This window comes from Lynx rufus, unplaced genomic scaffold (assembly GCF_022079265.1).
Source record: "Lynx rufus isolate CCGP_SWC_20201006 ecotype Redwood Valley unplaced genomic scaffold, mLynRuf1.p SCAF_3, whole genome shotgun sequence".
Classification (NCBI taxonomy): domain Eukaryota; kingdom Metazoa; phylum Chordata; class Mammalia; order Carnivora; family Felidae; genus Lynx; species Lynx rufus.
The window spans coordinates 56,674,202-56,698,207 of NW_025814845.1; the positions used below are offsets into that span (position 1 = coordinate 56,674,202).

The following is a 24,006-nucleotide window of genomic DNA, read 5'->3' on the forward strand; positions in this document are numbered from 1 at the left end:
GATCATATGGTAGTTTTACTTTTAGTTTCTCGAAGAAATTTTATATTGTTTCCCACTGTGGCTGCAACAATTTACATTCCCACAAACAGAGCAAAAGAGTTCCCTTTTCTTCAGAGCCTTTGGCAACACATTATCTTTTTTTAATGATAGCTGTACTAACAGGTGTGAGGTGATATTTCATTTGGTTTTGATTTGCTTTTCCCTGATAATTAGTGATGTTAAATACCTTTTCATGTACTTTGTAGTCATTTGTATGTCTTCTTTGGAAAAATGTCTATTCAGGTCCTCAACCACTTTAATTACATTGTTTGTTTATTTCTTTGTTGTTGAGTTATATGAGTTCTTTATAAATTTTGGCTATTAACCCCTTATCAGATATATGATTTGCAAACATTTTATCCCACTCCGAAGGTTACCTACGTGTCTTCTTGATTGTTTCTTTTGCTGTTCAGAAGCTTTTCAGTTTGATATAGTTCCACTTACTCTTGCTTTTGTTGCTTTTGCTTTCTGTGTCATCTCCAAAGAATCACTGCCAAGATCAATGTCAAGGAGCTTTTTCATTGTTCTCTTCCAGATGTTTTATGGGTTCAGTTCCTATGTTTAACTCTTTAATTCATTTTGAGTTAATTTTTATAAGTAGCATAAGGTAGGGTCCAATTTCATCCTTCTGCATGTGGTTTTCCGGTTTCCCCAACACCATTTATTGAAGAGACTATTCTTTCCCCATTGAGTATTGTTGACTCCCTTTTCAAATATTAGGTGACTATATATGCAGGAGTTTATTTCTGGGCTCGTGATTCTGAGAGGGCTCTCATTCCATTGGTCTGTTCTGTTGGTCTATTTTATGCACTACCATACTTTTTTAATTCCTTTAGCTTTGTAGTATAGCTTGAAATCAGAAGGTGTGATTTCAGAAGGTGTGAAATCAGAAGGGTGGTTTTGTTCTTCTTTCTAGGATTGCTTTGACTATTTGGGGGTCTTTTGTGGCTCAGTAAAAATTTTAAGATTTTTTTTTCTATTTCTATGAAAAATACAATTGGAGTTTCAATAGGGGTTGCCTTGAATCTGTAGATGGCTTTGGGTAGTATGGATGTTTTAGCAATATATATTCTTCTAATCCATGAGTGTAGGGTATCCTTCCATTGTGTCTTCTCCAATGTCTTTCATCAATGTCTCAGCATTTGCAGCGTACAGATCTTTCACCTCCCTGGTTAAATTTATTCCCAAATATTTTATTCTTTTTGATGCTAATGTGAATAGTATCGCTTTCCTTCTTTCTTCTTTAGATGTTGCTTTATTAGAATATGGAAACACAACTGATTTCTGTATCTTGACTTCGTATTCTATAATTTTATTGAATTTGTTTATTACTTCTAACAATTTTTTGGTAGAGTCTAGGATTCTCTTTATATAAGATTATATCATCTACAAGGACAATTTTACTTCTTCCTTTCTGATTTGGATGTCTTTTATTTCTTTTTCTTACCTGATTGCTTTGTCTAGGACTTTCGATACTAGGTGGAATAGAATTGGTGAGAGTGGACACTCTTGTTCCTAATGTCAGGAAAAGAGATTTCAACCTTTCATCATTAAGTATGATGTTTGCCACGGGCTTTTCATATATGGCTTTTCCTATGTTGAGATATCTTCCTTCTACACCCAATTTGTTGAAATTTTTATCATGGAAGATGTTGTATTTTGTCCAGTGTGTTTTCTACATCCATTGAGATGATCATATGATTTTTAACTTTCATTCTATTAATGTAGTGTAGTGTAATTTATTGACTTGAGTATGTGGAAACATCCCTGCGTCCCAGGGATAAATCCTGTTTGACCATTGTGTACGATCATATGCAGTGACAGAAGATGGGCTTGATCCAAGCCCACAGCAGCTCAGGGCCCTAGCTGTTGGTGTGCTGCTCTCCCATGACTGCACAGTGTCTCCCTAGCCAAATACGTGGCAATGGATGTCAGGCCAGCCATGTACAGATGTCAGACCAGCTGCGTACAGCTGGAAGGACTACCTCTGAGTGTGTGTACAGTGGTGGGAGTCACTCATAGGGTCTCAGCTGATGTCTTGCACTCTACAGCTGCAGAGACCTGCACTGGCTGCCAGTGTGGTTCCTGGGGGAGAAATCAGGGAGAAACTTAGGCGGTTGGCATTAGTGAGTGTGAATGTCTGTGGGCTGAAAGCTGGTGAAATCTTTAAGGGATAGTCCATGGCAAGTTGCTGGTCACTGGTTTTTTTCAGTGGCAAAAGATGCTGGATTTGTCTGCTCAGCAGATCACTGTGAGCTGTGATTGCCATCCCTGTGGTTACTGGTAACCCCTGCTTTTCTTCCTTGTTCCTTGCCATCTCTGTATCTCTTAGTTTTGCTGATCTGAGTTGGGTGAAACCAAAGTGAATCCTTTGTACAGTGCCCTGCAAGGCTAGAGCAGCTGTTCACTCACTGTGTTCTTATTTTCCCGGTAAGCGGAACTTTTCTACAGGAGAGCTCTCTGTTGGCACCCCCCAGTGATGACTTGGAGGGTAGGATAATGTACGCAAAATGAAACTGTCTTGCTTCTTTTTTGTGTGAGGTATTCTCAGATTTTTTGTTCTGTTGGATTTTTAAGAGGACTACAGAGCTCTTCCAGAGATGTTTTGTTTGTGGCTAGCTATCTAGTTGTTGATCTTTGTGGGGAGACAAAAGCTGGGGTCTCCTAGGTTGTTATTTTGGTGCTATCAATCCTACATTGACTGTCTTAAAAAGCACGACTCTGAATACTTTCCATAAGTTTGGGGAAATATTCACACTTCAATAAGTTGACTTTTCATATGCTTACATATGAAAGAAAAAAAGAAATCTACCAAGCCATTTGCAATTTTATGGGAATAAAATCCTACTCTTTGTAATTCCTAAAGTTCTTCCCACCAGGGTGCCTAAGTGGCTCAGTGGGTTAGGCATCCAAGTCTTGATTTTGGCTCAGGTCATGATCTCATGATTGGTGAGGCCCACATTGGGTTCCGTGCTCACATCATAGAGCCTGCTTGGGATACTCTCTCTCCCTCTTCCTCTGCCCCTTCCATGTTCCCGTGCTTTCTCAAAATAAATAAATAAGCTAACAAAAAGAAAGAAAGAAAGAAAGAAAGAAAGAAAGAAAGAAAGAAAGTTATTCCACCGAAAAATTCACTCTTATGTTTTAAATATTTATTTCAGGTATCTCTTTTGTGTGTCATATTTCTCTGAGAGCTTAAGATAATCAGCTCAAAATAGATTCAGATGATCAAGGTTTCATAACAAAGAAATGAAATTAATAATTGATGCAGAATAGGTATTGTTATCTTAGAAGTAGTATGGCTTTACAAATCCTTTGAATAAAGCTAGTCCTTCTCTACCTTTGGGATTGTAAAGCTGAAAGATTGGATTAGCAAAAGTCATTCCAGAGAATTTCACCAAAAGAAGGAGAAGAACAAGAAACTGAGAGACTCTTTCTTACGTGAATTTACCTCTCTCATTCTAGAATTTTCATTTGAATTTTACAAAGGACTTTGCTCTATGAAATCAAAATACAGAGTTGCCATATTTTTCCTGATAACAAGCTTCACAGAACTTGTGACATGGGTATGTATGTTGTGAAATGAAATTGTAATATAAGCAAATTTGATTTCACAAAATATTCAAGAGGTCACAGCTTAAAACTTGTTTCATTTGAAGTATTCACTTCTCTTTTCTTTGAAACATACAAATTCAAAAAGTTAAACATCAAGCCAAGTATTTTGAGAACTTCCCTCTTTTAAACATAAAGTGTCGGGAAACATTGCCCCTTTTAACAAACCAGTTTTATTTTGGTAGATAATAGCCTATCTCTAAATAACGTGTTTGAATCAAGATTTTTTTTTTAATTTTATACATCTTAATTGACTTTCCACTGATGTTTTGATATTAGACTGATGGTACAGTCTCCTAAATTTTGCGTGTCATGTTCTATTCTATGATCATAATTAAGCCATCTGGATTTGTTAAGTATCAACTTTGTACACCATTAAACAGTGTTTACCTATTCAGAGCACAGGCACTGCTAATTTTCTATGGGCAGGATAATTGCAATTCTAGGCTCTGACTGGAAAGTACCTCTTTTCTCCCTCAAATTCCCCATCTACGTACACTCCTAAGCCTGAAATTCTTTTCTGGGGATAACTGACCTTTGCTCTTCATTAGGCATTTGGATTAAAATGCCAAAAACCATGGCTCTATCTCTTAGCCAGATGTAAACAATTATAGTAAGATGTGCATAACTGAGATCAGATCTTTTATCTCAGAAAAAAATATTTTGATGATGAGGAAGTGCTAGAAGGAAAAGGGAGAGATTTGGCAATGACAGGTAAAGAGGAAGAAAGGTCTCCTCCCTCATAGCTTGATCATGAACTAGACTTGCCTATTAACTTTTGTGATCACTACTTTTGGTTTCACTGTGGTGCCCTAGTGTTTCACCCGAGGAACATATGGCCAAATATCTACCAACCTATCTAGTGTCAGAAGTGAAACATTAGCATTTCAAAAGGCAAACACACTTTTGCCCACCCTGGGTGGAACAAGAAGTTAAGCAGATAGAATACACAGGTGTGGCTTGGCATTATATTTTATATGGACTAAACTTCGAGGAAACAAGTAATTCTTAAGTAGTAATTCCTTCCTTTATGGTAATTCCCAGAATAGAGTTTTGGAGAAGCCATTTCAAATCTATGATTACTCAATAGGGGCAAACAGTTGATATTCTTAAAAGTTCATTTCTGGTGCTTTGGGCTACATCACCTCTTCCATATATATTCTATTGCCATTAAGGTAGGGAATCTTCTTTTTGTAGGAACACAGAAGAATGATCGTCTCTGGAAATCCCCAGAAATTAGTATATACTATTTGTTCATTTGTGTTTTTATTTTATTTTATTTTTTTAAAATTTTTTTTCAACGTTTATTTATTTTTTTTGGGACAGAGAGAGACAGAGCATGAATGGGGGAGGGGCAGAGAGAGAGGGAGACACAGAATCGGAAACAGGCTCCAGGCTCCGAGCCATCAGCCCAGAGCCCGACGCGGGGCTCAAACTCACGGACCGCGAGATCGTGACCTGGCTGAAGTCGGACGCTTAACCGACTGCGCCACCCAGGCGCCCCACATTTGTGTTTTTAAAGAGAACATCAAACAGTTTATAAATATTTGAGGTCAAGACAGTTTTGATACCTGATTAAGATGCCAAAATGGCTATGAAAAACTGAGGAAAACTATGAAGTGTACACCAGACAGTAAGAAAAGATCTTTGGTCCCCAGGATGCCAGACTTGCTATAGGAACTCCCATCTTTGTATGTTCCTTTATTCTCCACTTCATAGTTTTCTTTTTTTAAACTTTTTTAATGTTTTTATTTATTTTTGAGACAGAGAGGGACAGAGCATGAGCAGGGGAGGGGCAGAAAGAGAGGGAGACACAGAATCTGGAGCAGGCTCCAGGCTCTGAGTTGTCAGCCCAGAGTCCGACGCGAGGCTCAAACTCACAGACTATGAGATCATGACCTGAGCTGAAGTCAGACGCTTAACCGACTGAGCCACCCAGGAGCCTGTCTACCTCATAGTTTTCTATTGTTTCAAAAAAAAGCACAGAATTGGGGCACCTGGGTGACTCGTTTGGTTTAGCATCCAACTTCGGTTCAGGTCATGATCTCACAGCTTGTGGGTTCGAGCCCCGCGTCGGGCTCTGTGCTGATGGCTAAGAGCCTGGAGCTTGCATCGGATTCTATGTCTCCCTCTCTTTCTTCCCCTCCCCCACTCACGCTCTGTCTCTGTGTCTCAAAAATAAATAGACATTAAAAAATTATATTTAAAAAAGCGCAGAATTGTTTTTTAAAACAAAGTTAACAGAAATATATATTTTCAATAATCTTAAGGCCCTTCCTTTGGGAATTCTTCTGGGAGGGACATCAATGTGATACACAGAAGAGTCATCTCTGCATTTACCATATCCTCAAAGAGGCAGTGAAGATCTTTGAGTTCCCAGCCCCAAATATATTTAATGCAATGTTAGGTATAGCAATGGCCTGAACACTTCTTTTATGTTTTTGAGAATGAAGGTTGTGGAGGTGATTTTTGCAACTAAAATATGGTGATGCTTACCATAATAGCCAACAACCGCATATAGTCATGTCTCTGCTATTTTTAGAAGTCCCTGAGGAAATTCCCAGCCTCAGAAGAAAGTTAGGCAAGGCTTCAGTAAGAACGAAAGATCAGGAAGTACCAAGAAAGGCTATAGATACTGCCACAGATAGATTGAAAACAAAACTCATTTTTCAGCTAGACATAGATTGCAAATCTTCTGAAGTAGTAAATCATTTACATAAAGAGCAGAGATCGATCCATGGATGCAGCGGAGAGTTAACCTGGTGATGCAACTTACAAATTACAGGGCTTCCTCCCCTCAGCCTGTCTGTGAATATTTTTCCCCATTCACCTGTTATTGATTCATGACACCTTCATTTTGGGAGTTGCTGGGAAGGGGATGATAAATCCAGGGGAATACTTCACTAGGATAAATTGATTTGTCAGGTAGCTTCTGCTGACACTGTGTGCTTATGGGTTTAAAGCTTTTAGTGATCCCCTAGTAACAGGCCATCTCAATGGGGCAGGCACAGTGTTTTAGTTAGCCCCCCAAAAGGTCTCTGCTCCTGGTCTTTCTGGCATCAGCTGGCCCAGTGCTAAGCTGTGATTTCAGTTTGGTGAGGCCAACAGATGGAAACAGAACTGACTACTCTCTTTCCAACTTTTCCTGTCCTGTGACACATAAATTCCTCCATTCCTAGGAGCTGAAAACAGCCCTTCTGTATCTTCTCCATTCCAACCTAGGTGCTTAGTTGTCCTAGTCAATTTATAGTGCTAAGAAAAGCAATTCAAAATTTGGAAAGAAGATGACTGCATAACTTTTCAGAGCCTTAGTAGAGTATTATCTGACAAGCCTATGTAACTTAAATCTCTCTCTCTCTAGGTGATGTAGTTTGTTGCTGCCATTGTATTTTTTAAGATATAATTGACATAGAACATTATTTTAGTGTCAGGTGTACAACATAATGATGGGTGTAATACATAATACAACATACGACATAATAGTGGATGTGATTTTGTTTGATTTTGCATTTACTATAATTGTGTCCATCCTCTGCGGTGAGAGGTCAATTTGTAGAGGATTGATAAGTACAAATTGTTTTTGTCCAATAGAAAAAATAACATCAAAGTTATAGCTTTATTACCCTGTGAAACCCTGATGAGTTTTTATCTAGTTTTGCAATTTAGTTTCCACATTCTCTTTTCCAATGGTTGCATACATCTCTTCTCTCTTTCTTTGAACCAATGTTTATCATCCCTCTACTTTTCTAAATAATGAGTTAAATAACTCATTAGGCACTTTATCACTTTAGGTCTGAGCCGCAGTTTTAAATTATTTTTAAGTGTATTTTCATGATAATATTGTGAGTCTGTAATTTGAGTTACTTATCCTTTCTGGGAACTTAAGATTTCTTTCCTCTCACTACTCTTTAGGACTTTTTCTTTACTCCCTCCTCTCTGAGGCTAAATATTCTTCCTCTTCCCAGAAATACCTTTGATCCCAAGTTCAAGGCGGCTAAACTTTGTTCAAAAAGTAAAATCCTACACAACTTAGAAGAGAAGATGTAAAAGATGGGGATTGAATTTGCAGTCCTGAACTTGTAGTCCTAGATTAAGGCTGAGGAGGAGACTTGTATGACAAGATCAAGATTCCATGACTGTAAAAAGTAGAATACAATTTGTAGCCTTGCAGTCATCAAAAAATTCCAATATACTTGGATGACAAGTTATCCATATAAAACTTTGGTAAAACCATATAGTCTAAAAAACAGGATTTATATTTTTTTTTAAAATTTTTTTTCAACGTTTATTTATTTTTGGGACAGAGAGAGACAGAGCATGAACGGGCGAGGGGCAGAGAGAGAGAGGGAGACACAGAATCGGAAACAGGCTCCAGGCTCTGAGCCATCAGCCCAGAGCCCGACGCGGGGCTCGAACTCACGGACCGCGAGATCGTGACCTGGCTGAAGTCGGACGCTTAACCGACTGCGCCACCCAGGCGCCCCCAGGATTTATATTTTAAATGATGCACAGATCTAATGTAAGAAAAGCCTACTCTGTGAGAAGGTATGTGCCATGGGGACAAGTGAATCAGAAGTTCAAGAAGAAACAGTCATTACTTTGGGGAATAAAGAGTGCTCTCTGATGAGACACTAATTTATTAACTGTGATATCATCTCTAAATTTTCCAGAAACTTTCAGAAGGCAAAAAAAAAAAAAAAATAGATTTTCCTACCGTAGTTCAGGAAGGCGTGGATTGATTTCTAAAGGTCCTTTTAAAAAATAATACAATGGGGGCGCCTGGGGGCGCCTGGGTGGCTCAGTCAGTTAAGCTTCCGACTTCAGCTCAGGTCACGATCTCGTGGTCTGTGAGTTCGAGCCCCGCTTCAGGCTCTGGGCCGATGGCTCAGAGCCTGGAGCCTGCTTCCGATTCTGTGTCTCCCTCTCTCTCTGCCCCTCCCCCATTCATGCTCTCTCTCTGTCTCAAAAATAAAAATTAAAATTAAAAAAATAATAATAATACAACATAGGGGCGCCTGGGTGCTCAGTCAGTTGAGCGTCCAACTTCAGCTCAGGTCATGATCTCGCAGTTTGTGAGTTCAAGCCCTGAGTCCAGCTCTGTGCTGACAGCTCAGAGCCTGGAGCCTGTTTCAGATTCTGTGTCTCCCTCTCTCTGCCCCTCCCCTGCTCATGCGCTGTCTCTCTCTCTCTCTCTCTCTCTCTCTCTCAAAAATAAATAAACATAAAAAAAATTTTAAGAATAATAATACAACCTATAGTAATACCAAGTTTATTTTTTGAACTTGCCATTTCACTTAACACTTGTAAATGAAGATACTTCATTGCTTATTTAAATACTAGTAAAATAAATAAACATTACGGAAAGTCTTGTTGTTTTCATATATAAGGTCAATGAACCCACAGATTTTGCACTGGCAGAGCTAGTATGGTCACACTATAAGGTGTGACAGTACAGGCTTACCTTACCCTAAATGTAAATTCCCACATCTGTCTTCTTTCCTTCCTCTTTCCCATAAATATGCTTTAAGTGCTTACATAAGGCTAGTCATTTGATCAGGGACTATGGATCAAGTGAAAAACAGGAAGAAACAGTCTTTTAGTCACATTGGACTTTCAGCCTAATGACAAAGCCAAATGATAAGCTAGTAATTGCACACACAAAAAACCTGCAACTGTAAAAGTATTTCAAGAAGAGTACATCATCCTATTGGTACACATAGAAGCAAAAGTTTATAAGATAATACTTACCTTTATGAAGTGCAACCCACTCTGACATTCTTCTACTCCATTCTGTTCTATTTCCTTTTTTAAAAATGCTAGTCAGGAGCACCTGGGTGGCTGAGTCAGTTAAGCGTCCGACTTCGGCTCAGGTCATGATCTCACATTGTGATTTCGAGCCCTGCATCAGGCTCTGTGCTGACAACTCAGAGCCTGGAGCCTGCTTCGGATTCTGTGTCTCCCTCTGTCTCTGTTCCTCCCCAGCTCTCTCTCTCTCTCTCTCTCTCTCTCTCAAAAATAAAGAAACATTTTTTAAAAATTTTAAATGCTAGTCATAAATTCCTAAATTTATTTAATAACTTACTACCGGGGGGAGGGGGGGCAGGGTAGGGAATTTGACTTAGTCAACAAAGTCAGAGAAGGCTTCCCGATGGACATGATGATTGAGCCAAGGTCAAAGGATGAGTAAGAGTTAATTAGGTGAAAGAAGGGAGGATACAGCAGGTGTAAAACCTGAGGCCAATGAAAATAGATGTGTCCTTGGGACTGAAGGAAGGGAAGTGTCTGACTGCAAGGCAGAGAGCAAGGTGCCTGGTGTCTGATGAGGTAGAGAGACAAGTAGCCAATACCAGGCAGGATTTTGCAGTCCATGTTAAGGATTGTTGTCTTTGAGGACAATGAGATGGCTTTGAAGATTTATTCTTTGAAAAGATTATTGAGCTAATAGTGCAAAAATAAGGGTAAGGATGAATGTGAGTAGAACATGTAGGGTAAGGGAAAACCATAGCTTGGATTTAAGTAGATAACAGTGGATATGGAAAGAAGAGTCTTTACAGCATTAAAAATTAATTCATATTATAACACAAACAGAGTGGCTTATAATACTGATTCCCAAACACATGTCAATTTCTACAGAATCAATCACCTGGAGAAACTGACAATATAGATTCCTGGGTTCTGCTGTCAAAGATTTTGATTTGACGAGCCTGTGGTGGAGCTTTGATATATGTATATATATTCTAAAGTCCCGTGAGGATTCTGATGTGCAACTAGGATAGGGAACTATTCAGAGGATACTTGTCCTCTTCATTGTAGACTCATTTCCATAAGGGACATAATCCAGTTCTCTGATGGTAAATACCATCCATGTGATAATCACTCCCAAATTTACATCATGCAAGCCAAACCTCTTGTTCAACTACACACTCCTACATCCAACTGTTGAATATTTGAAATGTTTACTTGAATAAACGAATAGGAATTTCTAACAGTAACATGACCAAAATAAAACTTTAAATCTGAAGCCATTCCTCACCTAATCCTCTTGACATTCCTATTTCAGTCATGGCAACTTCATGCTTCCACCTGCTCAGGCTAATCTCAGAGCCATTCTTAACACATCGCGTGTGTCATACCTTGAATCCAATTCATCAAGTCCTAGAGCTAACACTCTACCTTTCAAAGTCACCCCAACTCAATAACTTCTCACCAGCTCTAAGGATCCCACTATAAATAAAGGTATTATCATCTTACACCTAAGTTGTTATAAAAGTTTTCACACTGATCTTTTTTCATCTTTTTTTGTTCCTCTGTGTTCTATTTTTCACATAGTACATGGTAAACTTTGAAAAAGTAAGAGCGATTATTTCAACCTTCTGTGCAAAATCCTCCAAGTGGCTCTGTCATCCACCTAGAGGAAATCCAAGGTTCTCATCATACCCTACAAGTCACAAATCCTCCAATCTTACCACACTCTAATTACTTACTAATAATGCTCAGAGACACTGGTCTTTAAATATAGTAAGCAAACTCCCATGCTGGGATCTTTGCACCTGCTGTTCTCTCTGCCTGGAGTACTTTTTTCTTCCCCAAAGCCTTTAAAGTCTGTCCACTTATTTCAGCTTTTTGTTCAAATATCATTGCATTAGAGTCTTTCTTAGGACACTTTATATCATATATACAGATGCATCATCCATACACACTTTTTTTCCCCCTTATTCATCAACTGTCACCCCCAGTATAATACTTGTTCCTTGACAGAGGAAAGTTGGTTGATCTCTTGTTATGTCTTCAGTGCTGGGAGCATTGTTTGGTACTCAGGAGAAGCTCAAAAAATAGTTGATGAATGCATAAATGTCATAGAGAAGAGATGGTGAGACATATAAAACATGGATGGGGATGGGTGGCATGAGCATGGAAAGTTCATGATGGCGTCTTTGACACACCTGCCCTGTCATTGAAATAAGTCAAATTCCATCCTCAGCAGGTAAAGTTGTGCACGTGCAAAGTGGGCCTTAGGAGAGGCAAGGAAGGCTATCAGGCATCATTTATCTGAATTGGGTCTGCTGTCAGAAGGTCAGGTTTTGAACTACAGTTCCACCATGTTCCCGTGTGATGTTAGCCAAGCCACTCAGCCTCTCTAAACTTCTATGTGCTTATCTAAAAATGGGCTAAAGGAGTTTGTTGTTAGCAGGATTAAATAAAGATAATTCATAAAATGTGCTTGGCACAAAGTAGTTGTCATTAAATATTAGCTGCTGTTTATTATTACATGATAGAGTGGGGCTGGCTAATGGTGAAATAATGAAGGAAAGAGAAAAGGATCAGAAGAGCCAAGACATTGGACTTTCTCTATAGCAAATATTTAGATAACCAAGGTATTTCTCACCTGTTAGAATGCTTGTTTAGAGTAAGAGGTAAATGGCATGGCAACAGTCACAATCTTTCTAGTACTGACCTAGTTAGACCTTTAGAGTTCATGAACAGAGGTAAAGCATAATTAGATCAAATGCCAGATGACAAGAGGAAGACAGTTGAGAAAAACAAAAAGGCCTGATTCAGCAGAGGATTTAGTGCATCATGTTATACCATATCCTGTTATTTTTGTCAGCCATTAACTAGTTACCATGTGTTCTAGCAGCATAATGAGAGTTAGGACTAATTTATTCGACATCAGTAACCATTGCCAGAGGCCACTAACTCCAGCTTTAGTTAACATGGCCATCAGATGATGAAGAAAAGTACAAACAAGAGATCTCTTTATAATCCCTGCATGTGGAAAAATGATAGATGAATTGTAGCATTGTGTAGATACAGAATTATATTTTTGTATTCAATCGCAATAATAAATAAATAAAAAGCTCTGTGTTTTATTATATTTACTCTGTCGTTTCTACTTTCTCCCCATTTCCCCAATATATACACGTTTAGTAGGTTGGTAAATCCAAATATTAGTTCACATCTAATCATAGCATTTAAGATTTCTATGATTCATAAACATGCTTGAATAGACTCAGATAAATTCACAATTTTAGTATTTGCCAAAACATTAAATACTAAGATTATTGTATCACAAGTATCAACATGATTAAGGCAACCAGATTGCGGAAACCTCTCTCAGAGATGACTGATCTCAGAAACGGAAATGCGCAGTTGGGCATTAATATTGTTTTTATTGGGAATCTCCTATTTGGCACTCTAACATCTCATACTGCTAAATCAACAGACAGCTCATTCTTACCTTTGTCATTAAGTATCAGGGGTTTTCCATAAGCCCTAATGTTTGATGAGCTGACCAGTAATAAATAAATCTTTAAGTAAAACATTGAAGCAAAATAGTCTCATTGTTGAACGTGAAACAAATGTCTTAGTGTAAAATTCAAGGTTTAAATCACATCTGCTTTGGGACTCTGAGGAAAGGTATCTGCTCTGAGGATAGATATTAAGTAGATCTTGGAAAGGCTTTCCCTGTGTGTCCATCCATACAGAAAGAAGGCTGATACAAGTCCCTATTGTGGTGGCCAACTGTGGCATAAACAAAACAACCATCAACCAACCAACTAGGGCTATACCAGGATGAGGTCTGACCCAGGCTTACAGCTGAGTGGATCAACTTGCCTGCCAGGCCTTTCTGTGATAAGAAGAAGGCAAAGAAAGACGTGAATGAGGCTGCACTGATGATAAATCAGGAGGAAAAGTCTCTGGTGCTCTTTAATTCCTCACAAAAGGCAGAATGTTGGCCTAGACCTTGAGCCATGGACAGGAGCTAGAAAGGCAAGGCACAAGGCAAGCATGAAACATGCTGTCACAGCAGATTATCTCTAGCCGGTGCTACTCCGGATCATGATAAATCAACTATAACTGGGCAACTTCTCAACATCTGGAAACTAACATCTGAAAATGGTTTAGGGGTGAGGGGCATATATAAATGCACGAGCCATTTCTAGAGAATAACAGACTTCATAACTTAATAACATCTTACATGCCAAAAGCCCACCTAGCCTGTTATAGCCTCGACACTTATGTTTAAGGCATTAAATATTGTGTGTTTCAGGCACGTTTGATGTCTCAGGCACAGAGGAAGAGAGAGGAATCACACATCTCCCCATCTCAGACATCACTATCCCTAGATAGAATTAGTGGGGGCATCCTTCCCAAATTGTGAACTAAGGGTTTGTATAAACTAACAAACTAAAGAGTTCATATGGACCCTTCCTATGTCTCCTGGTCTTGACAATACCACCTGCAGATGATGGAACAGTTGTTTCACCACTTTTCTTGCTGTATCAGAGCCTTTAGATGAATACATAACCTTTACAAGAAAGCGTGAATTCATCGGCCTAGGGTTTGTGGGAACTGTCCAAGGTGGCAAAGAAAGAGACTCCCTTAGGAACTAATCTCTAAATCAGTAATCTCTAAGTAACCTATATAGTTATCCAAGTTTATTTATTTTTTATTTTTTTTTATAGTTATCCAAGTTTAAAAACAAAGTAAACAGAGGGAATTTTTCCATAAGTAGAAGCCCCAGTTTTTTCTTAGTTTTCCAGGCACGCTTCTCTGAGGTTTGGGCTATAATTCAGGAACAGTGATTGGATAGGTCTTAATGTTCACGATAGACTCTCTGATGTATCAAAAACTGTGTTTGTAGTCACAGGACTACATCTTTCTGGCAAGAAGCTAAATAATCTTGGAAAAATATAGCTGAAATAATCAGCTAAAAGAGAAAAAGACTAACGAACACAAGGTCCTCCTCTGAGGGCTGTTCAATGACCAAAGATTATGAATATCTCTGAGACTGTAGTCTTACTGTTAAAGATTATTGAGCAGATATTTGGAATACGGAGAAGAGAGAAAAGGAAAGGGAAGGGAAGGGAAATGAATGGAAAAGAAGGATATATATGTTAAATCCACCAAAAGACAGGAGAAAACAGAAATCTCTGAAAAACCTATTTCTGAAGATCGTGGAGAGAGGATAAATGGAGCAGATTCTGGAAGATTAAGGTTCACTTAGAAAATATGAAGGGGCACCTGATGGCTCAGTCAGTTAAGCTTCCTACTTCAGCTCAGGTCATGATCTCACCATTCGTGAATTCGAGCCCCGCATCAGGCTCTGTGCTGATAGCTCAGAGCCTGGAACCTGCTTCAGATTCTGTGTCTCCCTCTCTCTCTTCCCCTCCCCTGCTCACACTCTCTCTTTCTCTCAAAAATAAATAAACATTTTTTAAAAATTTAAAAATAAAATATGAGAAGATACTAGCTGAAGCTAAGTTGGTCTTCTGTGTACACATAGGTGAACTGAGAATGCTGAGTGACTGCCCCATCACCCTAATTTTTGGTGGCAGTAGCTAGAATTGGGGAGAAGCAAGATAGGGAAGTGGTATTTTGAGACTTAAAATAGGGACAAAAGGAGAAGATTACAAAGGCATCCATGGGATCTCAACTCATACCTTGGTTATAGGCACTGATGTCATGACAGCATGTTGAAATCATGTCTTCCACACTGAAAGCTTCGGGGGTTGTGACTAGCCAAGGTTCCTTCCCTGAGTAGAGTTTACACATCCTCAGTCCTTGAAAGACCAAGATCCTAGTGACATATTTGCATCTCTGCTACCACCCTGAGGCAACTTAGTTACCCACCAGAAGACCGCTGCTTGGAACTAAGAAAATGGCCTCTCAGAATCAGAGAAGAGACATAGGGATAGTAATAGTACAGAGATTTAGTCTCTTAATGACAAACTAGACTCTGAAGTACTAAAATATATTCTCTTACTGCTAAGGCTCTATCAGAGAATAAACTGAGGGTAGAAGGGAGGAAGGAAAAATTTTGGGACCTTTTTCTGATTACCATCTGCCCTTCCTATCACTTACTGTTATGGGACAATAGCCTCGCCCCTCCTACAGTTGGTGATCAGTAATGTCTAGGGAATGAATGCATTAATAAGTTCATTCAGAAAAATGGGTCTTTGTGGTTTGAGTCCTGGTGCTTTTTCAAGCAAGGGTACCTTATGGAAAGATTGAAATTCTTTGATTATATTGTGAAATTGCAGTGCTTACGTTGACAGCACATATTTCTAGACTTGGAACAATACAGAGAAGAGTAGCATGGCCCCCGTGCAAGGATGGCATGCCAAGTTGTGAGGCTTTCAACATTGGTTAAAGGGGATTCAGAGGACACTTATATAGATGAGCACTGAATAATATATGGAATTATTTACTCATTATATGGTATGCCTGAACCTAGTACGACTAGTGTAGCTCACTGTATGTTAATTATACTTCAATTTTCAAAACCGTGATATTGTAACAAGAAAGGAATGGATCATATGAATACTATATCGCATGGGAGTCCAACACGGACTATAGTAGTAATGACATTGATAGGACGATTTTTATCCTCTCTCATGTCCTGGTACATTATCACAAGAGTACTCTGGTAAAAATCAGTCACCGCACCTACTAGAAACTAGAGGTGGGGAGAAAAGAAAATGATCGATTGTTTCTTTTTCTTTTGAGGATCCTTTTTAGAAGACTCCAGGAATTGAGTTCAAATAGCTTTTAATTGATGAAAGCTAAATGATCTATGAATAATAGAATGTATCAAAGGGGAATTCATGGCCAGGGTTACTGTACTTTATGTGAAATGAATATTGGCTGTTCACAAGGCAAATAAGACATCAAAATGTTAAACGACTATGAAAGTGTTAGAATAAACATGGGATAATTGCTTTATTAAAGATTAGTAACCTGAAGGCATCTGTTACCGAGTTGTTGGCTAACAATTGGCCAGAGAGTGATAATAGGATCCCACAATCCAAATGCCTCACCAATTGAAAAATAATTCTGGAAAATATCACGTGAATAACTGTTGAGTATGATACTGTTAACTGTCTACCTAAGGTTGGCCAAAAAGCTGGCCCCCATGCCAAGCAAGATGCATTTTTTGGCTTGTTACAAAATTAGTATTTAGAATGAAGATGCTATTACTGGGTGCCAGCAGATGATGAAAAATGAGGAAAATCCACCTTTGTCTCCTCAGTGAGGTTTCTCATGCATTTAAACAGATGTCTCAGGAGATGTTCTCAGAAGCCCCTGATAGGTTTCAGTGCTTACTGAAGAAATTATCAGTGGTGAGACTCTCTAGAGAAGGTAGGGTGCTCCAGCATTGGGTGGTGGCAGTGATAGTGGATATTTCTTGTTTCAGCTTCAGCAGTTCTCATGAAAGCGCCCACGGTCCAGCATCACAAGGAGTAAAGCAAACAGTGGTGTCCATGATCATCGGGGAAGCTTGTGTTGTCTGCACCAGCCTGGTTCTGCTGTGTGGTTTTAGACATTTTTCTTGGCATGTATCTTTTGGACTGGCTCTTTGGCCTTGCTGCATCTATTTAACACATGTCTTTTCTGTTTAAATTGTTATTTCTTATTTGTAACTAATGACGCCATTGCCTTTAGCAAGGTATTAGAGGCACATGAGCGTCTGCATGAAGTCTCTTTGAACAGATCTCTGAAAAGGGCCAGCTTTGTGAAGCTTTATGTACAATGTGAAGCAGATTGCACTCCAGGAGGGAGTGAACAGCAACGAGAAGTGACAGCTGACAGCACTGTCTGGCTGTATCCCACTAAATATGGCATAAAGACTTTCTCTAGGAACCAGCATGGCCCTAGGCTCAGAAACTGCCATTTACAAGATAGGTAGCAAGACAATCAAGCTCTCCGGAACTGTGTTTTCCTTACACGTATTCAAAGAATAATGGCATTTGTTTTGTAGGCTGTTCTAGGAATGATAGAAATCAATACAAAGTACTGAGCCAAATCCTGGAGAAGATGAGAAGGGATCAGAAATGCAGAAAAGAAGGAAATGACTGAAACATGAGGACAAATACTCTCAGACTGGAGACCACCAAATATTGGAGTCCTCGAGACACTTTTCTAGACCAGGGCCTCTTTCTAGCTCTCCCACTAGGTGGATTCCATGAGTAAGTTTTTATGCTGATATCACTCACACAACAGCTCCAGCACAGACCGCTTTCCTGAGTTTCACACTCACATACAACTTCCTTTTTGATGCTTCCACTTGGATGTTTCTATGCCTAAAAGAGAACTCTCATTTTCACAACCATCTAAACATGTTCCTTCTCCAGTCTTTTACCTCTAAGTAAACATTGTTACCTTACACTCAATTTTTCCCATCAAACAACTAGAAATAATTCTTGAATTTTCTTTGCCTGCATCCAATCCATCAGCATGTATGGAAGGTTGCATCTCCAAATATATTCATAATCTTCCAACATCTCTACATCTCCATTTGATATTCCCATCAAACTTCTCATCCAGGCAGGGGTGGACAAACTTCTGTAAAGGACCAGACAGTAAATATTTTTGCTTTGTAGACTGTATGGTCCCTGTCAAAATTATTCAATATTGTCACCGTAGCACGAAAAGAGTCATAGGCAATGTGCGTGAAAATCACCATTGGCTGTGTTTCAATACAACTATATTTACAAAAACATGTGGCAGACCCATAAATGACAGCTTGCCTACTGTTCTCCTAAACTGTTAGAATTGCCTTTTAGTTTGTGTTTCTGTGTCCAAATTTCACACTATTGTTTCGTGCAGAAGTTAGATGTTTTTTAAAACATAAAACAACTCCTATCTTCTTACAACATAAAATATTTGAAAGGCTTTTCATTACAAATAAAATAAAGTGTGAATTCTGTAATTCTGTTCCTTGGCCTAGAAGTTTCTGTATGACTTGGCTCGCTTATCCTTCTGACCCAACTCACACTGCTCTTCCTCTTTCTAACCAAATTCCAGCCATCGCCAGCCTCCTTTTACTTATTAAAACACAAGCGCTTTCCTACCTCTGTCCTTACTTTTCTTTCTGCCTGAAGCCCTCTTCACTAGGCTGTTTGCAGAGCTCTGCCATTTTGATGCTTCTGATGTCGACTTAAAATGTCATCTCCTCAGTGGCCATTATTCTAACGTAAGCACTCCTGGTCCCTGTTCCTTTTTACCAAGCTATGAAATAGCATCTATCACGTATTGCAATTTCTATCTTGTTTCCTTGATGTTCTATTTTGACCTCTTTCACTGGATTATAAATTGACCACCCTGTTCATCATTGTATACTGATGAACAATGGAGATTTTTCAATAAATACAAGTTGAGTATAAGAATGAATGAATTAGGGGTGCCTGGCTGGCTCAGTTGGTTGAGTGTCTGTCTCTTGATTTGGCCCAGGTCATGATCTCATGGTTCATGATAACCAAGTGCCACATCAAACTCTGTGCTAAGAGCATGGAGGCTGCTTGGGATTCTCTCTGTCCCTCTCTCTGCCCCTCCCCTGCTTGCACTTTCTCTATCTCTCTCAAAATACATAAACATTTTTTTAAAAAGCTGAAAGAAAGAAAGAAGAAAGAAAGAAAGAAAGAAAGAAGAAAGAAAGAAAGAGAAATGAGGGGAGGAGGGGAGGGAGGGAGGAAGGGAGGAAGGAAGAATTGGATGCTCACAGTCACTGATCATCAGGGTAATACAAATAAAAACTACAATGAGATATCACCTCACATCTGTCAGAATGGCTCAAATCAACAACAGAAGAATGAATGAATTAGAACAAGACAAAGCTAGGGACCAATATAGAAGGGTCTGAAGACAGGGAGATGTGAGTTGAGGAACTTTCTACCAGAAAAAGAGCACTTGAAGAGAACAGGTCAGGAAAATTTTAAACTACTGCTGAGGGGAACAGGAGAAAGAGCTGACCAAGAGAAAATAAAAGCTTTTACATGGCATTGCATCAGCAGAAAGAATCTAGAGAACATGAAGTGCTATAATCTGAATGAGTATATGATTTTTACAAATCTGCTTGACATGTGGTAGCCATTATTGTTGTTATTACTATAGGCTTATGAAAATTTTTTATTTTTACAAAGATCTGTAAGGGTATATTCTGAACCCTTGATAAGAGAAAAGTGCCAAAAAGGGCATTCTAAGCACTAATTTGCTAGTCTTTTTTTTTAATTATTTAATGTTTTTTTAATATTTATTGTTGAGAGGGAGAAGAAGAGAGAGAGAGAGAGAGCGGGGGAGGGACAGAGAGGAAGACACAGAATATGAAGCAGGCTCCAGGCTCTGGGCTGTTAGCACAGAGCTCAATGCAGGGCTCGAACTCATGAATCGTGAGATCATGACCTGAGCCGAAGTCAGACACCAAGCCACCCAGGTGCCCCTAATTATTTAATGTTTTAAAATAGTGCTTCTAAAACCTAGTATACACAAAAATCTCCTGGAGAGCTTATTAAAACACAGATCCCTAGCAACCTCTCCACCACCCCAATTCTTATATAGTACTGCTAGGGCAAGGCCCCCAAATTTTTTTTTAGTTTTTTATTGGGATATGATTTATATACCAGAAAACTCACCCTTTTAATGCATGCAATTCAGTCCCTTTTAGTATGCTCACAAAGTTCTGCCACTATCACCACTAATTCCAGAACATTTTCATCATTCCCAAAAGAAACTCCATACCCATTAAAAGTGTCTCTTCATTCCTCCCTTTGTCTAGCCCCAGGACACCACTATGGATTTATCTACTCTGGACATGTTATATAAATGGAATCATACAATATATAGCTTTCTGTGTCTTGCTTCTTTCACTTAGCATAAGGTTTCCCAAGTTCATCCACATTGTAGCATAAAACAGTCATTTCAATGGCTAATATTCCCCTGTATAGATATACCACCTTTTGTTTATCCGTTTGTCAGTTGATGGACATTTGGGTGGTTTCCATTTTTTTGTTATTATGAACAATACTGCTATGAACACTCCTGGACAAATTTTTGTGAGGACATATTGTTTCAATATGTTTGAATATATTCAATAGATTCAATAGATTCCTAAGAGTGGAATTACTGGTTCACATAGTAATTCTATATTTAGCATTTTAAGGAACTGCTAACTTATTTTCTGCAGGTGCCACACTATTTATATTCCTACCAGCAAAGTAGGAATGTTCCATTTTCTCCACACACTCACAAAAGTCACAATACTGACTTTTTGATTACAGTGTTCCTAGTCAGTATAAATTAGCATTTCATTGTGGTTTCTTACTTGCATTTTCCTAAAACAATAATGATGTTGAATACTTTTTCATTTTCTCATTGGCCTCTTTTTAAAAAGCTTTTATTTTAATTCCAGTTAGATAATATACAGTGTTATATTAGTTTCAGGTGTATGATAGTGATTCGACAGTCCCATACCACACCTGGTGCTCATCACAAGTGCCCTCCTTCATCCCTGTCATCTATTTCACCCATCCCCCTACCCTTCTCTCCTCTGGTAACCATCAGTTTGTTCTCTATGGTTCGGTTTGCCTCTCTCTCTCTTTTTTCTCTTTGCAAGTTCGTTTTGTTTCTTAAATTCCACGTATGAGTGAAATCATATGGTCTTTCACTGTTGGTAGGAATCCAAATTGGTGCAGCCACTCTGGAAAACAGGATGGAGATTCCTCAAACAGTTAAAAGTAGAACTAACCTATGATCCAGCAATTGCCCTACTAGGTATTTTCCCAAAGAATACCAAAATACTAATTCAAAGGGATACGTGCACGTCAATGTTTATAGCAACATTATCTAAAATAGCCAAATAATGGACACAGCCCAAGTGTCCATTGACTAATGAAGGGGTAAAGAAGATATGGTATATACACAATGGAATATTACTCAGCCACAAAAAAGAATGAAATCTTGCCATTTGCAATGACATAGATAGAGATAAAGAGTACTACATTAAGCAGAATAAGTCAATCAGAGAACAATAAAGGCCATTTGTACATTTTCTCTGAAGAAATGTACAGTCGAATTTTTTGTCCATTTTTGATTGGGTCATTTGTCTTTTTAGTATTGAGTTGTAAGAGTTATTTATATATTCTTGATACTAGATGCTTATCATATGTATGATATGCAAATATTTTCTACCATTATGTGGATTGCCTTTTCACTTTCTTTATTATGTCCTGTGATAAAAGTCTTTTATTTTGATGAAGTGCAATTTATCCTTGTTTCTTTGTTCTTTTGGTGTCATATCTAAGAAACCATTGTTTGGGCAGCTGGGTGGCTTAGTCGGTTAAGTGTCCAACCTCAGCTCAGGTCATGATCCCACCGCTGGTGAGTTCAAGCCCCGAATCTGGCTCTGTGCTGACAGCTCAAAACCTGGAGCTTGTTTCGGATTCTGTGTCTCCCTGTCTGTCTGCCCCTCCCCCACTCACACTCTATCTCTCTCTCTCTCTCAAAAATAAATAAAAATTAAATTCTTTTAAATAATATTTTAAAGAGAAACCATTGCTTAATTCAAGGTCATGAAGACTAACATCTATGGTATCTATGTTTTCTCCTAAGAGTCATGTAGTTTTAGCACTTATATTTATGTCTTTGATTCATTTAGAATTAATTTTTGTGTCTGAGGTGAAGTAGAGGTCCCTTTAGTCTTTTGCATGTGCATGCACATCCAGTTGTCCACCACCATTTGCTGGAAAGGCTTTCTTTCCCCCATTTAATTGGCCTGGCACCTTTGTTGAAAACCAGTTGATCACACATTTATTATGGATTTATTTCTGGACTCTCTATTCTATTGCACTGGTCTATTTGTCTACCTTTAAGCCAGTAGCACATAGCCTTGATTACTGTGGCTTTGTAGGAAGTTATGAAATTGAGAAATGTGAGGTCTCCAACTTTTTCTTCTTTTTCAAGATTGCTTTTGGCTCTTCTTGGTTGTCCTGCATTTCTGTATGAATTTCAAGAGCAACTTGTCAGTTAGACTGTCTTTTTAACTCCTCAGTCTCTGTGGGTAGAAGGCAAGGATGCCTGTTTGCTTATAAGGATATGTTTGTTGTTGTTGTCTTGGGATTTGCTTGTGGTTAGGGATATAAGGTTTTAGTGCATAACTGATAAAGGACCCTGGGCTGCCATTGCTGGACTGTAAACAATTCCTTTAGTTTACGTTCTAATATTAATTTTGAGGGTCTATGAATTTATTATATCAGGATAAAAAGGAAGAAGAGTTTATGAATTTTTTCCTCAAAAAAATATATCAGCTACTGACCCAACATGCCAAGATCTCTTCCTCTGAGGAAAGCAACAACAAATGCTTTCAGGGAGAATATGTCCAGTATAGAATATGTCAAGTATGAACTGACAACAACTTCCTCTCTTACCTGTGTCCTTACCAGAGCAAAGGTAAACGTAGATGGAGGTATTGCCAAAGGTATTTGGCAACCCTACTGATTGTAGCCTCAGCATATACTAAAAGTCAGATGATGGCAAAAAGAAGGCTGAAGAACTTTTTCAGTAAAAAAAAAAAAAATTCTCAAAGAAATAAATGATTCAAGAATCTGAACCAAAATAGGATTAAAATCCTTTAAAAAGGATTAAAAAAGAAACAGGCATTCCAAGCAAAATTTTAGATAAATAAATCAGAACTAATTTTGCTCCCAGAAGTATTATCTTTTGTTCTAATAGTATTACTCTACAATTGTGATAATCTAGGAAGAGAAAGGAATCTAAAACTGGCATGAGTCCAGGTTGGCGTGGTTGATTCTTTGGCCCCAATGGCAGAAGACATCCAATGCAAATGTGAAACATGCCTGTTGAATATGAAACCAAGGAGATTTAATTCGGTCTTGTAGTTCATATACACTTAAGTCAAAGTTAAGGGATTATTAGAGTCAGCTATTGCAATCTTGAAACAGGTTTATGCAAGGGGATAATATTTTGAAATATTAACTAATGTGTTCCCCTCGTATCTGCCAACAGTAGCAGTTAGCAAATTCTACCCAAAATTGTCACTCCCAGGGAGCCATCTGGAACCTAACCTAAAACCCGAAAATCTCCATTCAAATGAGCACTATATATGACCTTTGTTGAAATATATACTTTCTTCTGGTGGCCACTATTGAAGACATACCCAAAGAATCATTTGGTATGCCATTCATTGAGCATCAAGATGTAATCATGACTATCCATCTAAACTTTGTTCAGCTTCTTTCTAAATTATGCCATGTAGACAACCCAGTTTTCAGGATCCCACCTATATATAATCTCAAAATAAAAAGTGAAATATTTCTAGAGTGTTAATGATAGTATAGAAAGGAAAGCCTGAATATGTAGTGGGGCAGAACTAAAGAGAAACTAACTGAAATTCTCCTCCTATCCCAAGTCACAAGACTGGTGACACTCACTGCTACACACACGTATATACTAATTTTTTATACTTGTAATGCTCCTAATAATGCTGCTCCTGGTTTTGTTTCTGGTTTTTGTATGTTTGTTTTTGAGACTTGGTTAAGAGTTATGGCTGCCTACAGATAT

The 24,006-nt window shown here is 38.5% G+C and overlaps 1 non-coding gene across 1 annotated transcript; it reads left to right on the top strand.

Moving 5' to 3' along the window:
- The first annotated feature begins 15,694 nt into the window (after positions 1-15,694).
- Positions 15,695-15,802, top strand: LOC124521401 (U6 spliceosomal RNA). Its single transcript, XR_006964496.1, has one exon. It is a non-coding gene; the product is annotated as a U6 spliceosomal RNA (small nuclear RNA).
- The last annotated feature ends 8,204 nt before the right edge of the window (positions 15,803-24,006 follow it).